Genomic DNA, 15,079 nt, shown 5'->3' on the forward strand with positions numbered 1-15,079 from the left:
CGGACTGTCAAGCGTGTCGGGTTGACTGTTTTAAATTCGTGGATGCCAGCTTCATTTAGGTTTGGATGCAGGAACTGAAGGAAAATAGGACTCACTGTATACTGACCGATATTCAGCGCTACTTTCCTAGAAGAAAAAGGTGCCGGAACTCACCACGAACAGCTCCCTCTACTCTAGCTTCAACCTACTTTCCATTGAGTTCATAAATGTGTCTAAACTGTAGTATTTCACACTGCAATTGGGGGTTGCCATGACTAAATACTTACAGAGTGGTTGGGGAAACCCTGCCAGATGGGCAGTGTATTATTATTATTATTATTATTATTATTATTTTGAAAAAAACCTTTGCACGCTGGAAACTAAGGGGAGGCAGGGCCAGCACTGCTCACCTCTCTTCCCAATATGAGGGCTACTGCCCATAACCAAGAGGAAGGGCGAGGTGGCAGAGAGTTCAGTGCAGTGCTAGCCGTTTGACTCAACCTCTGGTTGGCTGTGGGCAGTGACCTCCATGTTGGAAAGGCAGGTAAGCAATGTGGCCCCACTGCCCCACTGGAGGAAGGGTACATTGCGACCCCTAGGCCATGGTTTCTCCCGGAGCTGGCCCACCCATGAGGCAAGGTGAGGTGGCTGCCTCGGGCGGCAGGTTGTGGAGAGCTGGGAGGGGCAGCAGATCTGCACCCGCTTCCCTCCATTGTGTGTCGCTACTATTTGCTAGTAAAAATGGGTGAGGGTGGCATTTTTCTGGGAGGTGGGAATCTCAAATCACCCAACGGGTCAGGGTACAGCTGTGTGCAAATGGCCTCCACCCTGTGCAGAGAAATTGGTGGGGGAGGAAAGAAAGCATTTCACCAAATCGCTCCAGGTAGGGGAGGAAATCTCCAACAGTTTATTGAGGTGGTGCTCACCATTAGCCTTCCCAAACCATGTTTTTCTCTCTCTCGCTTTTCTGCTGATAATGATGTTGCAGGTGGCAGGAGCAACAACTACACTGGCAGCCTTTACACCATCTTGGGTCCTCCATGATGCTCAGCTAATGCTTTTCTTCTAGAAAAAAAGTGCCAGTACTACCCAGGATGCTGTTACAGTAAGTAAAGGTAAAGGTAAAGGGTCCCGTTGTGGCCGACTCTGGGGCTGCGGTGCTCATCTCGCTTTATTGGCCGAGGGAGCCGGCGTACAGCTTCCAGGTCATGTGGCCAGCATGACTAAGCCGCTTCTGGCAAACCAGAGCAGCGCACGGAAACGCCGTTTACCTTCCCCTATTTATCTACTTGCACTTTGACGTGCTTTCAAACTGCTAGGTTGGCAGGAGCTGGGTCCGAGCAACAGGAGCTCACCCCGTCGTGGGGATTCGAACCGCCGACCTTCTGATCGGCAAGTCCTAGGCTCTGTGGTTTAGACCAGTGTTTTTCAACCACTGTTCCGTGGCACACTAGTGTGCCGTGAGATGTTGCCTGGCGTGCCGTGGGAAAAATTGAAAAATTCGAAAGATTTTTTTAAAAAATAATGTCAAATTTTCGCCCACTAGGCGGGCGCCGGACTGTGTCCTGGGTATGGGTGGGGTGGGGTTTTTGATCCCACCCTTGGCCAGCAGGGGCGCCAATTGGCGCTCCTCAGGGGGACACCCTCCACTTTTCTGATGTCCGGGCTGTGATTGGTCCAGACTCCAGCCTGGACCTATCACAGTAGGACATCATCTTCCGACTTCCTTCCCGGCCGAGCACAGTGTGCGCAGCAGCGGAGAGAAGAAGACGTCGCGACTCGAGTCACCAGGAGGACCAGAGCAGGAGGAGACGGACAGAGACCAGGACTTGGCAGGAGTCGGCACTGCAGAGAGACCGCATCCGGATCCAGACCAGGCCGCAGGTGCAGCGTGAGGTGAGGAGGTCATCTGGAACCAGTCGGTCACGGTCGGGTCTCGGAAGAGAGACGAGTGAGTCCAGCCCTGTGCAGCAGCAGCAGCAGCCCGGTAAGTTTATATATAGTCAATATAGGCACAGAGTTAATTTTTTTAACATTTTCTAATGGTGGTATGCCTCATGATTTTTTTCATGAAACAAGTGTGTCTTTGCCCAAAAAAGGTTGAAAAACACTGGTTTAGACCACAGAGCCACCCGCGTCCCTGTTACAGTAAGTACCACACTTTTAAACAGTGCTTTTCTGGGGGGGGGAGGGAAATGATGCCGCTGCGGTGAACCCTCAAGTACCTCCGGGGGGGGGGAGCCCTGCTTGGGGCCTAAGGTCATTCCAGGGCTTAGCAATGGTGAAATGACTGCCTGTACCAAGATAAGGAAAGGGGTGTGTGATGAAAATGTTCAGAAAAAATCTGCAAATTGGCTGCTTTCCTCCTGGTAGAGCAAAAAAAAACAACCCTTCATACATTCTCTCAAGTCTGCTGAGAAATTTCATCTCAACTCTAACTCGGGGGAAGCTTGAAAAAGAAAATCTGCAGAAATAAATTATCGAAAAACATTTTTTTGATAAATTTCAGCCTGTCTCTGTTGTTTCTCACCCAGCTATGCATCTCTGCTTACCGTTTAACGTATTTCACTGCAATTTAACCTTGGCCAGCAAAGAACAGCCAGATTTTAATTCCTAGGATAATGCGAAGCAGTTACAGTAATGTAAATTGACTGAAGATGCTATTTAACTGAATCATGACCACACAACTCAAACTCGCATCATTTTCATGGCTGGTTCAATAGCTCATTACACCCCAGCGCTGGGATGAATAAACAGTAGCCCTCAATCTCCTTTTGCTGATGTCCTGGTAAGCATCTCACAGTAGCAACCTAATTCAATTAGGGAGGTCTTCATTCAATAAATAAAACATTGACTGCTGCAACAGCTCTCAGAGCAGTGTGGAATCCATCAGCATATAACATGCCGGCTGATTATGCCAGAGATTAGCTGGAGCCCTTAGAAATGCCAGCAGACTCCCTGCGTCTTGCCTGTGACTTCCAACACGCAGTTCTGCAAGTTACTGCTCTTCTGAAAAGATGCTGCAGTGTCGTGACACTGAACTGAATCAGGTTTCTCTGAGAGAACAGTGAAGAAGGAGAGCTTTCCTTCCTTCTCCAAGCCTGAGAACACAATTGCTCTGCTCGTATGGTGGGTGCGATGATTGCATGAATTCCTGCCTGCAGACAGCTAATCCTGTATCCCTCCTGTGGCCCTCCAGAGCCTGTTCGGCTCCCATCAGCCGCAGCCAGCATGGCCAATAGTCAAGTATGATGAGCCCAGCAACGTCTGCAGGGTTCCCCATCCCTGCTCTATCCTGTTTCCCAAAAATGCAGCTGGGGCAGGCAGCTCCCTCCTAGGAAGCACGCCTCTCTCAAGCGAAAATCAAGAACTAGCTCCAAACTATTTCCCTGCCCCCTTTCACTAGAGCACTATTTCCCAAATTTACAATAACCATGTGCCCCCCCCTTTGAGAGTTTAGTCTTACTGTTTTACGCCTTCTCAGGCAAAGATAATTTGGGGGTCGTTTTAATAATGCATCTTTTGTTTTTTATCTGTGTGGTGTAGTGGTTAAGAGTGGTAGACTTGTAATCTGGTGAACCGGGTTCGCTTCCCCGCTCCTCCACATGCAGCTGCTGGGTGACCTTGGGCCAGTCACACTTCTCTGAAGTCTCTCAGCCCCACTCACTTCACAGAGTGTTTGTTGTGGGGGAGGAAGGGAAAGGAGAATGTTAGCCGCTTTGAGACTCCTGAAGGGGAGTGATAAAGTGGGATATCAAATCCAAACTTCTCCTCTTCTTCTCTTCTTCTTTGAAATGTTTTCTGTCGCTATGAGGAAATAAAATAAAAACTCTGCCTGTACCATTTGATGTACCCCTGAGGGTTGCGTGTACCATATTTTGGGAAGGACTTCTCAAGAAGAAGGCCTTATCTTGAAGTTAAATTCACATTTGCAGAAGCATTGTGCAGTGCCCTTTTTAGGCTCTCTCTGTGCCCTCTGTGTCAAACAAGTGACTGAATCCAGGAGTACGGTGGGGAAATAGCCTTGAGCCCTGTTGACATTGGACAACATCTCTGTCTGCCATTTCAAGTTTTGACTGGGATATCACAGAATTGTAGAGTCGGAAGGGACCCTGAGGATCATCCAGTCCAGCCCCCTGCAATGCTGGTATATGAGGATTGAACCCACAACCTTGCCATTATCAACACCAAGCTCTAACCAACCGAGCTATCCATTATTACTACTACAGTCCCACTTTTCCTCCAAGGAAATCAGTGGGGCATATACGCTTCCCCCAACTCCGTCATTTTAACCTCATGTTGGTGTTTCGCAACTTTGACCTGTTGCAGGACCTTAGCCAGATCTTATCAGAGCATACGCAGAGTTCCAGAAAGCAATCAGTTGCAGGCAGGATGGACGAAGCAGGAATCAGACGCTGCTACTAGTAACTTGGTTACTTAGAGGTGTTTGTTTTTTACAGCAGACTCTACAAGTTACTATATACATGAACAGATACACGGATCTTCACTAGCTCTCTCTTAACAAACTCCAAGCGACTCTCAGAACACCACACTGACCAACAAACACATTCCACTCAGTAAGGTCATAAATCACCATGCCTGTGTGAGACTTCAACCAACGGTAAAGCTGTTTCCAGGGTCCCATATCTCCAGGCAGATAACTCCTCTCTGCTCAAAATAAAAAAATTCCTTCCAGTAGCACCTTAAAGACCAACTAAGTTAGTTCTTGGTATGAGCTTTCGTGTGCATGCACACTTCTTCAGATGCATGCACACGAAAGCTCATACCAAGAACTAACTTAGTTGGTCTTTAAGGTGCTACTGGAAGGAATTTTTTTATTTTGACTATGGCAGACCAACACGGCTACCTATCTGTAACTGGAACTCCTCTCTGCTCAGTCATCTTGGCTGTTGGCCAACACTTAATCAACTCTGTGTGAAGCTGCACAGAATGGCACGTAGTCAACAAACCCCAACATACAACAACCCTTTGAGGTAGGTTAGACCGAGCAACAGTGACTGGCCTAAGGTCACCCAGTGGCTTAATGGGGATTCGAACCTTGGTCTCCCAGGTCTTAATCCAGCACTCTAACCAGTACATCACACTGGCTCACAATTGTGCATTAAGCGACTGAAGGTGGTGTTTGCTTGGCAATCACTGTGTCAAGAGGTGCTTAAGGGATCATGCAAAATAAGCCCTGCTTTTTAAAATACCCCTCATTCACTTTTTTTTAAAAAAAGAAAGAGATCCAAATAAGTGAGACAAATCAAAGAAGAAAATACTGTGTTGCCCCCTAGATGCAGTTTTTGATTATCGTATAAGAAATGCTGGGTTTCTTTAGCCATGTTATGTTGACTTCTTAATAAAGCCCACAGTATGGCAAATGAATTGATGAGATCATAAAGGCTACTTATCCCTTTTGTCTCTCCCTGAGGCCTAGCCCGTTATGTTTGCACTGCACGATTAACTTGAGCAACTCGCTCTCTTCCAAGCTGTTACAGCCCCTTCTAATCTTACAGGCAACCGGATTCATGGCTTGCTTAATGCTCTGGAAACCAGGGCCATCTCTGCACCACAATTCTGTCTCCTGGTCTGAAGCTAGTTTACTTCTCATGACTTCCCATCTTCCTCCTCCATCACCAACCCCAGGGAGGTGTCAAGCTTCGGACACTGCTGCAAATTATTTCGATTTCCCTATTTCAGTTCCAGAACTAGTTTCCAGAATACCTCCTTGGGAGAACTAAATGGGTTTGCAGCTGGTTTACATTTGTAGCATTGTTGTTTAGTCATTCAGTCGTGTCCGACTCTTCGTGACCCCATCAACCAGAGCACGCCAGGCACTCCTGTCTTCCACTGCCTCAGGCAGTTTGGTCAAACTCATCCTGGTAGCTTCGAGAACACTGTCCCACCATCTCGTCCTGTCGTCCCCTTCTCCTTGTGCCCTCCATCTTTCCCAGCATCAGGGTCTTTTCCAGGGAGTCTTCTCTTCTCATGAGGTGGCCAAAGTATTGGAGCCTCAGCTTCACGATCTGTCCTTCCAGTGAGCACTCAGGGCTGATTTCCTTCAGAATGGATCGGTTTGATCTTCTTGCAGTCCATGGGACTCTCAAGAGTCTCCTCCAGCAGCATAATTCAAAAGCATCAATTCTTTGGCGATCAGCCTTCTTTGTACCATAGGTGTTTGGAATTAAATCAGACATTTTGCATGGCCTTTTCTCCCTTTGGACCACAACTCCCATCATCTTTAATGATTGCCTATGCCAGCTAGGGCTCATAGGAGTTCTAGGTCAGCTGCATCTGGATGACCAAAAGTTCTCCACGCTTGATCTACTGGCATTTGCCCTCATTTTTTCATCCCTCCCCAGTTTCTCCTTTCCCCGTTCTGCGGCTTCTCCATGGTCTGTCTCAGATTGTAGGCTCCTTGAGAGCAGAGACCTGGGTGGCCGTCTGTCCTGGGTACTTGAGTTGAGGTTCTTGCATTGGAGGGGTTGGACTTCATGATCCTCACAGTCCACCTCCACCTCTTCAGTTCAGCTCCTCCACACTTGCAACAGACAAGTAAGACCTCACAATGGGACAACTGAAATCAGGGGTAGTCAACCTTTTGATACCTACCGCCCACTAGTGTATCTGTCTTGATGGTAAAATTTCCTTACCACCCACCAGTGCTCAATGGAAGGAGGATTCAGCCTGTGCCGTAGAACCCCTACCGCCCACCTAGAATCCTGAAACGCCCACTAGTGGGTGGTAGGGACCAGGTTGACAACCTCTGCTTTCAATGCCTCCTGGGTTATTTCCATGAGAAGTTCCGGAGGAAGTCTCTTGAGCACAGCAGCTTCTCTCCTCAAGCACCAATGCGATCGTTTTGTCACCGAGATAGCCCACGATTGTTGTTAATTAAACAGTGCCATTGTTTCAGCTCTTTTGTCTACTCTTTCATGTGCACCTTCAAAGAACAACATTGATTTCTGAGTAATGTAATTAACAATGCTTTCTTTTCCCTCTCTTCTTTTTTCCCCATCTCCAAACCCAGTGTATATGAAATTCTGCTGCTGAAAACCCATCTCTCAAAGGAAATTTAGCTGCTGTTGCTTATCTCACCTCTGGCTCTCTCTCTCTCTCTCTCTCTCTCTCTCTCACACACACACACACACACACACACACACACTTCTAACTTCACTTGCATGTGGGTCAGACGCAAGACCAAGCTAACCATGGACAACATTATTCAGCATTTAGGCACAGCAGCGAGAAAAGTTATTTGCTCTTTTTAAGTTCAAGATTCTCAGTGCAAAAGCAAAAGGAAGCACAGCTGCTGTGCGATCTCAGAGACAATTCATTTCTTTTTTGAGAGTTGCATGGACATCACCCCCCCCCCCCCGGGCTCCAAAGGAGTCTAGATAATACAACATCTGGGGTAATCAATAGAACAAACCACATTTAAAAAAAACAACAACTTTAAAGCACATCAACAATATGATCTATAATCATAAAAGTCTTCAACAGCCCAACTTAACTTTTCTACTAAAATCTCATGGAAGTCTGGGAAATGGTCATTATTCACTCACATGAGATGGAGAAAAATACAAGTCACAGCCTTGAAAATGCACAACTCATCTTAGGACAAGAGAGGAGGAGGAGGAGGAGGAGGAGGAGGAGGAGGAGGAGGAGGAGGAGGAGAGAAGCAGTGGTGTAACATGGGGGGGATGACGACAAAGGGGCAGTTGCCCCAGGCACAAAATTGTAAGGGAGCGCAAAATTTCAACACCCGGTGCTGCCTCAATACAGCTGTGCACTTCTGCCACTGGGCTTCTCCATGCAAACCAAGAAGTGAGCTCTCCAGTCAATGGAACAACTCTTATTTTCTTATCTCTGCAGCTGCAATCTCCTGGGTGATGCGGACGCCATTAGGCAGTTGAATGCACATGCGGACTCCAGCTGCTTCCCTCCCTGCTATCCCCCCTCCACGCTGCCCTAGGTGCTGGCAACCCATGCTACGCCACTGAGGGGAAGAGGCACCCATGGGTACACTTATTTATTATTATTATTAGCCTGAGTTATGCACTTTTAAAAGAAAAATCACATGCGGGGAGGGGTTCCTTGGCAAAGAAACCACTAATTCCCAAGCATGAATGGCTGATAGCAGCCAGGCAGAAGATGGTGGTGGTCACTTGTTCCTCACCCTGCCATAGACAAATATTTCTTAATTTCCCTCCCATGGCCTGCAGTTGGGGAGGAGGGAATTAACTATGGCAGCTCCAGGGCTGGTGCAGATTTCCAGCCAGTTTCAGGATAGTTGGGGGATCAGGTGAATAGGAGGGCTGCTTCCGACTCCCCTTTTCCAACCCTGCTGGAGCTTGAACTGGAGCTTCCCATCTTCACATCAGGGAGGGTTCTGACCATGAGCTGCCTCTGCAAACTGCAGAGAGGGATTTATGTGGCCTCCTATAGCCCAGGGGTCAGGAGCCTCCTGGCTGCAGACCAGATTTGGCCCACAAAGCCATTTCCCCAAATACATACCCACTGGCCTCACACAGCTGATGCCACACATCAGGAGATGGTGATGGGTCTGCTGCGAAGACATAACGAAGGCAGGTGGGTTGTCCTGCCCACCCATCAAAGTTAGCCTGAGGGGGTGGGGAGAGAGGACATCACTCTCTCCATTTTTGATTCCCTGCAGCTGACATTCAATAGCACGGTGGTACCTTGGGTTACAAACACCTCGGGTTACAAACACTTTGGGTTACAGACTCTGCTAACCCAGAAGTAGCACCTCAGGTTAAAAACTTTACCTCAAGATGAGAACAGAAATCACGCACCGGCATCGGGAGGCCCCATTAGCTAAAGTGGTACCTCAGGTTAAGAATGGTTTCAGGTTAAGAACGGACCTCTGGAACGAATTAAGTTTGTAACCAGAGGTACCACTATATATCGACTCAGACAGTGGAGGCAGAACAGAGCCATCATTCTACCCGGACACTGAGGTCCAGCGCCGAGGGCCTTCTGGTGGTTCCCTCACTGCAAGAAGCCAAGTTACGGGGAACCAGGCAGAGGGCCTTCTAGGTAGTGGCACCCGCCCTGTGGAATGCCCTCCCACCAGATTTCAAAGAGAACAACTACCAGACTTTCAGAAGACATCTGAAGGCAGCCCTGTTTAGGGAAACTTTTAATGTTTGATGCATTACTGTATTTTAATATTTTGTTGGAAGCCGCCCAGAGTGGCTGGGGAAACCCAGCCAGATGGGCGGGGTATAAATAATAATAAATTATTATTGTTGTTGTTGCAGTTGGTAGCCACTGGTAGCTCTATCTTCCATAAATTTTCCTAATGCTCTCTCTCTCTCTCTTTTTAAGCCATCCAAGTTGGTTGTCATCACTTCATCATGTGGGAGCAAATCCCACGATTCAACAATGCACTGTGTGAAGAAGTGCCACTCACCTTGGAGGAACTGGGAACCTCTGTTGCAGAGGCGCTGCCTCAACATCACTCCTCTTTGCTGACAGAGACCAGAGGAGGGATGACTGCGCACCGCCCTAACTTGTCCCCCTTCCCCACCCAGCCATCAACATTGGGGCTTAGGATTGCTTGGTTAGTGTCATCGCTTTTCAACAGGAGAGTGAGGCGTGTGCTTCAGTTACCACTCTCCGCATTGAAATTAATAGGACTCAGAAGTGCTTAGCTTTGGCCAGATCATGCCCTACACTTCTCTAATAAACTGAAGCGCATTTAGCCACAAAAACCGTGATGCAGATTCATATATAAATGCTGGTAAATGGATTAAACAATGGCAAAGGTGTGGCAAGGTCCGCTGCATCTTAGAATTGCTTTAATGAACTGTACAGAACAGATGTGGTGCTATTAAACAACAGAAACCTTTACCCAGGAACCAATTAAAGTTGCTAAATGACTCTGGTGTACTTACTTACTCATCACATTGTGTGCAAAACCACAAGCACTTAGCAAAAAGCGAAGTAATTAATTGCTAAAGGCATCTTCTAGAGTAGCCAGCAAGCAAGTTGAACTACATGCATACATACATACATCATCTTATATGCATGCTGCTTTTCCGTAGTTCAAACCATGCTCATGGTGACTTACATCATGAAAAACATTGCATAATTATAAACATAACAAAATTAATCACACAACCCTCTGTTTCCATGAAGAGTTGCAACTCAGCCTGTCACCAAGTCAAAGTATGTAGAATCAAAATAACATTTCTTCCCTATTTTAGGGTTGCCGTACGTCCAGAATTTCCCTGACATACCCGGAAGACTGTAGTCAGAAGCAAAAAATAAGTCTGGGAAAATCTGGACGGATTTCACTTTTTGAAAAACGGCAACCCTACTGTACTCCTCTCCCTCTTCCTTTGCCCCTGTAAGTTTGTCAGGGCAGGGACTGTCCTCTATAATGTGACACATGCACTGATAGTACTCTGCTGCACAGCATTACTTTGAATGCTTTTAATATGCTAATGAAAAGCTTGCAGGGCTGCAGCCCTATGGACGCGCTTTCTTGGCTGTTTGGGTCCTCAAACAGGGACACCAGGCTTCGTGACAATTGGCCAGGGATGCTCCTGAACCTGAAAAAGTTTCCCTGGCTTCCGAGCTCAGGTGTGCTCACAGCAGCCATTGGCAAGGCCTGCTTGGGTTGATTGATGAGGTAAAGACAATGACGGTGCAGTTTCACAGAAAGCCCAGAGCGACTCTGCACTGGGAAGAATACAGTTTGCTCCCCACCCCTTTTCTTCATTTACTAGGCTGCTTCCAAGATGGATGGTTTCGCTTACCAGCTATCTAGTCAATCCATCAAAGCTGTAAGGTGTATGAAAGAAAGCTGACCGTTGCGCCTTCGGAATTCCAGGTTGCGTGTAACTAAAGTTTTGCAATGTGGTGTTGCTGCTGCTGTTTAGATGGGTTATTAAAACCGAGTGCTCCTTTTTTCTCCTTGCTGGGCATCGTAATTGAAAGTTTAATTCACTCCTAGTGATTTAAACTTATGGGTTTTCTTGTGTCCCTTTCCTTCCCCCTAATGGCCTCTCTCCCTCTCTGCTCCCCCATCTCAGCCACCATCTGTGTTCTGCTCCGAATGCTAATGGGATTTAACATGGATCATCTATCGTAGCAGAGCTGGGTACTAAAGATAGTTAGGCATAAAGCAGTCTTTGCCAATTGATTGCCCTCCAGATGTTTTGGACTCCAACTCCCATCAGCCCATCAGCACAGCATGATAGGAGTTGTAGTCCAACAAGTCCTGGAGGGTAGCAGCTTGGCGAAGGCTGTAGTATACGGATAAAGTTCAGTCAGCAAGGACTAGTGACAGATGAGCAGTTGCCTCCAATCTGGTGCCCACGGGCCCCAGTGTGCCTGCCAGTACCTCCTACGGTGCCCACAAAAGGTCTCTGTAAATATCCCGTAAAATTAAAAAAAGAGAGAGTCCGTGTGCTCTTCCTGCTCAGTTGCAGTTTGCCCTGGTTCAGCCTTATTATTATTATTATTATTATTATTATTATTATTATTATCACCCTTAAACATGCCCTTATTTCATTGGATGCCAGCCTTTCCCCGTTAAGTATAATTGTTTAATTGCGCACTGAAATGGAGACTGCCTGTATGTATATTGCTGAAATTTTTAATGTTGGAAAATTCTGTTGGGGAATACTAAAGCTAAAAAGAGCTCTCCAAGCTTCTAGCTGGGTTAATAATTAACTGTTGCTGTACTCTGCTTTTACACATGAGTGTTTAACCTTAGATCACGTGTTAGAGGTATTCAGTTGCAAATAGACATTTTGAAGGGAGCTGCCTTTTGTCTTTTGTTCCCAGTCACAGTGGGAGAAGAATGTGCAAATGAGTCTCTCCAGGCTAATAGAGGCTGTAAGGAGAGAGAGACCTTTGATTTTAGGTCTGCTTGGAATTACATTATATTTCTAAGAAGATGTTGAGCCTAACCTTGGACAGGCATCTGCCTCATGGAATTATTTGGATGTATCATTGATTTGTTTTTGTACCTGTTTGGAAGATCTGGGGGTAAAGCTTTGAATCATATTTATGGGTCTGAACAACTTTTATTTCAAAAGGAATCTGTTTTTATGCATCCAATTGCTTTAAGCTAAGCAATATTTATATCTGCAATATCTCCCCCTAATGAATCAGTTGATGGGCTAGCACCATTTTGTGTCCCTGATTTTCAGATGCGGCAGCCATTTTGTGTTATGCCACACCACCATGGCAGCCAGTCTGTGACTGGTGCCCACGGCACTTTGTCAAAATTCCAGATGTTCCCACTGACCCATAAAGATTGGTGATCCTGGATTGTGAAAAAGGAATGTGCAAGTAAACTCTGGGGTCACCCCTCTGGGCTGCACTAAATTTGCTTTTCTTTGAGGCTAAAATGCATCATCATCATTATTATTATTATTATTATTATTATTATTATTATTATTATTATTATTTAGTTTCTATACCACCCTCCACCCAAATACTACAGGGTGGATCATTCTGTCAAACAAGCAGAAAACTTGTGCTGACCGAACATTTGTAACAGCACGATGTTGAATTCTCACCATCCCTGACGATTGACCACGCTGTCTGGGGTTGGTGGCATTTGGAATTCAACAATATCTGAGGGCTACAGTTTCCCCAAATTCTGATACAAGTCTACTATTTATTTAAGAAGAAAGAAATAGCAATAAAAGAAACCTGTACAGTGAACCCAAATTCTGCAACTTGGTTCTGATAGTCATGGAAAAGGGAGAAGATATCTCCAAGAACACTAAAACCTCGCTAGAAATCTTACTCAGCGATTTGCCTTGCCATCCTGCTGTTTCACTAGGTGTTGCGCCCGTACTTCCATGGCTGCTGTCACCACCATAAGGACTAGAATCTTGCATCAGACAAAATGTAAAGCTGAGGCTTTGTGGCTTGCCTGTGCTTCCATGGACCTGGGGCATTCTTGTAGCCTTGGCCCTTGGAAACGAAAAGAAAAGAAAATATTACTGTTATTTTTCTCTGTTCTTAATCTAAAGCATCTGGAACACTTTATGATGGCAATCACAATAACATCTGAAGAGCTGGTTTTATTTCTCTGGCTGTGTCCTTTCAGAGTCTAGCCCTTTATCTCCTTATTTAAAAAGAAGGTGTTGGTTCTGCAGTATTGAAACGATACACAATAGGCCAAATTCTTCCTCTGCTGCCTACAGAAACCAGACAAAAGTCATGCAACATCTCCAGGCAAGCAGGTCTTCTTTCCACCTAAAAATATTGTGTCCTTCATCCGTTGTCAGAGGCAACATTTCCTTTTGTCTGCTTGAGGGAGCATGTGGGAGCATTTCCTCTTTTTTTATTGTGTTGTGAGTCCAAAGCCTAGGCGTTTGCAGAAAGGAATCTTCTCCGTCACTCACAGAAATCCCTCGAGCAAATCTGCCTGCATTTAAGCAAGAGTGAAACCCATTATAGAAGCTTATCGCCTCACTTCTTTAAACTGCGGCTATCAGCTCTTCAAGCTGTTGCTGCTACCCACCAAAAAAAAAAAAATATCAAAAAAATATCCCTTCTTTATTAGTCTTGCTCAGTGCTTTTTCTTTTTCATAGGAAAAAAGGTGCCATTACTCACCATAAAGTTGTTACAGTAAGTGACACACTTTTAACATTAAAAAAAAGTTGCTGGTACAGAGTACCGTTGAGTACCCCCAGAAAAAAAACGCACTGGTCTTGCTGAAGGACCTGTCTCCCACCATGATAAGAAGACAACTGAATTCCTGTTACCGGTAACTTGGGAGTTTTTATCTCTCTGGAAGCTTTTCATCTAAAACAGCCGCAGGGAGAATTCTTGACAAACAGCTGTTGTGCTTGTCATTTTACCTATGTCTAGCAATGATTCTTAAGGAAATCAGCCCTGAGTGCTCACTGGAAAGACAGGTCCTGAAGCTGAGATTCCAATATTTTGGCCACCTCATGAGAAGAGAAGACTCCCTGGAAAAGACCCTGATGTTTGGAAAGATGGAGGGCACAAGGAGAAGGGGACAACAGAGGATGAGATGGTTGGACAGTATTCTCGAAGCTACCAGCATGAGTTTGACCAAATTGCAGGAGGCAGTGGAAGACAGGAGTGCCTGGCGTGCTCTGGTCCATGGGGTCACGAAGAGTCGGACACGACTAAACGACTAAACAACAACAACAACAACAAGCAATGAGCTTCCCATTTACCTTGGACTTCTTTGCATCCGGGGTTTTCCTGGCCCCAGAGCACTGCTGGGCTCCCGACTCAATTTGGGTCGTGGGGTGTGTGTCAGCGGTTCCCGCAGTTGATGCACCGGGCGTCCCTGGCAGGGGTGGTGGCAGTATCAGCAGCCCAGAGTCAGCCTGGTGGCGCAGTTGGCTCTGGCTGGCTTCAGGAGCTGCTCACTGCCGTGGCACCCGCCATTTCGCCTCGCCAAAAGTCCCCATATGATGTGTCTTGTGCCGTTGAACCAATCACGCAACATTCATTCCCTACTAATAAATCTACAACACTTAAAATATAAATCCGGGGACATCAAATGAAATCCGGGGACATTCCAGGGACGGATTTTGTCCGGGGACAGATTTGTGAATCCGGGGACTGTCCTCAGGAAACAGGGACATCTGGTAACCATACACCAGTGTGGTCAATGGAAGGGGGTTATGGGAGTTGCAATCTAACAACCTTTTTATTATGTTTTTATATGTGTTGAAAGCCACCCAGAGTGGCTGGGGCAACCCAGCCAGATGGATGGGGAATAATAATAATAATAATAATAATAATAATAATAATAATGCCACAGGTAAGCCCCCTCTGGCCTGGGGAGGCCCAGCTGCAAGTGATGACCTAGCAGTGGACAAGGGCAAGGATGAGATGACAGCAACCAGTAACTGCTTCTGTCTCTCAGTCTCCTCTGGACCTCGGTTGCCTAGGAAGCTGGGAAACTTCCTAATTTTGAGTCAGGCCTCTGGACCACCTAGCTTAGTATCGTGTGCACTGATTGGCTGCAGCTTTTCAGGCTTTCCAGCTGAAATATTACCAGCCCTACCTGGAAATGTAAGGGATTGAACCTGGAACCTTCTGCATTTAAAGCAGATGACC

The 15,079-nt window shown here is 46.4% G+C and overlaps 1 long non-coding RNA gene across 1 annotated transcript; it reads left to right on the forward strand.

Moving 5' to 3' along the window:
* Positions 1–361: 361 nt before the first annotated feature.
* LOC309529786 lies at positions 362–11,030 on the forward strand. Its single transcript, XR_014218457.1, has 3 exons — positions 362–1,084; positions 7,858–8,004; positions 9,334–11,030. It is a non-coding gene; the product is annotated as an uncharacterized lncRNA (long non-coding RNA).
* Positions 11,031–15,079: the final 4,049 nt, after the last annotated feature.

The sequence above is a fragment of the Podarcis vaucheri genome (genome assembly GCF_965113315.1).
Source record: "Podarcis vaucheri genome assembly, chromosome: 3".
Classification (NCBI taxonomy): Eukaryota; Metazoa; Chordata; class Lepidosauria; order Squamata; family Lacertidae; genus Podarcis; species Podarcis vaucheri.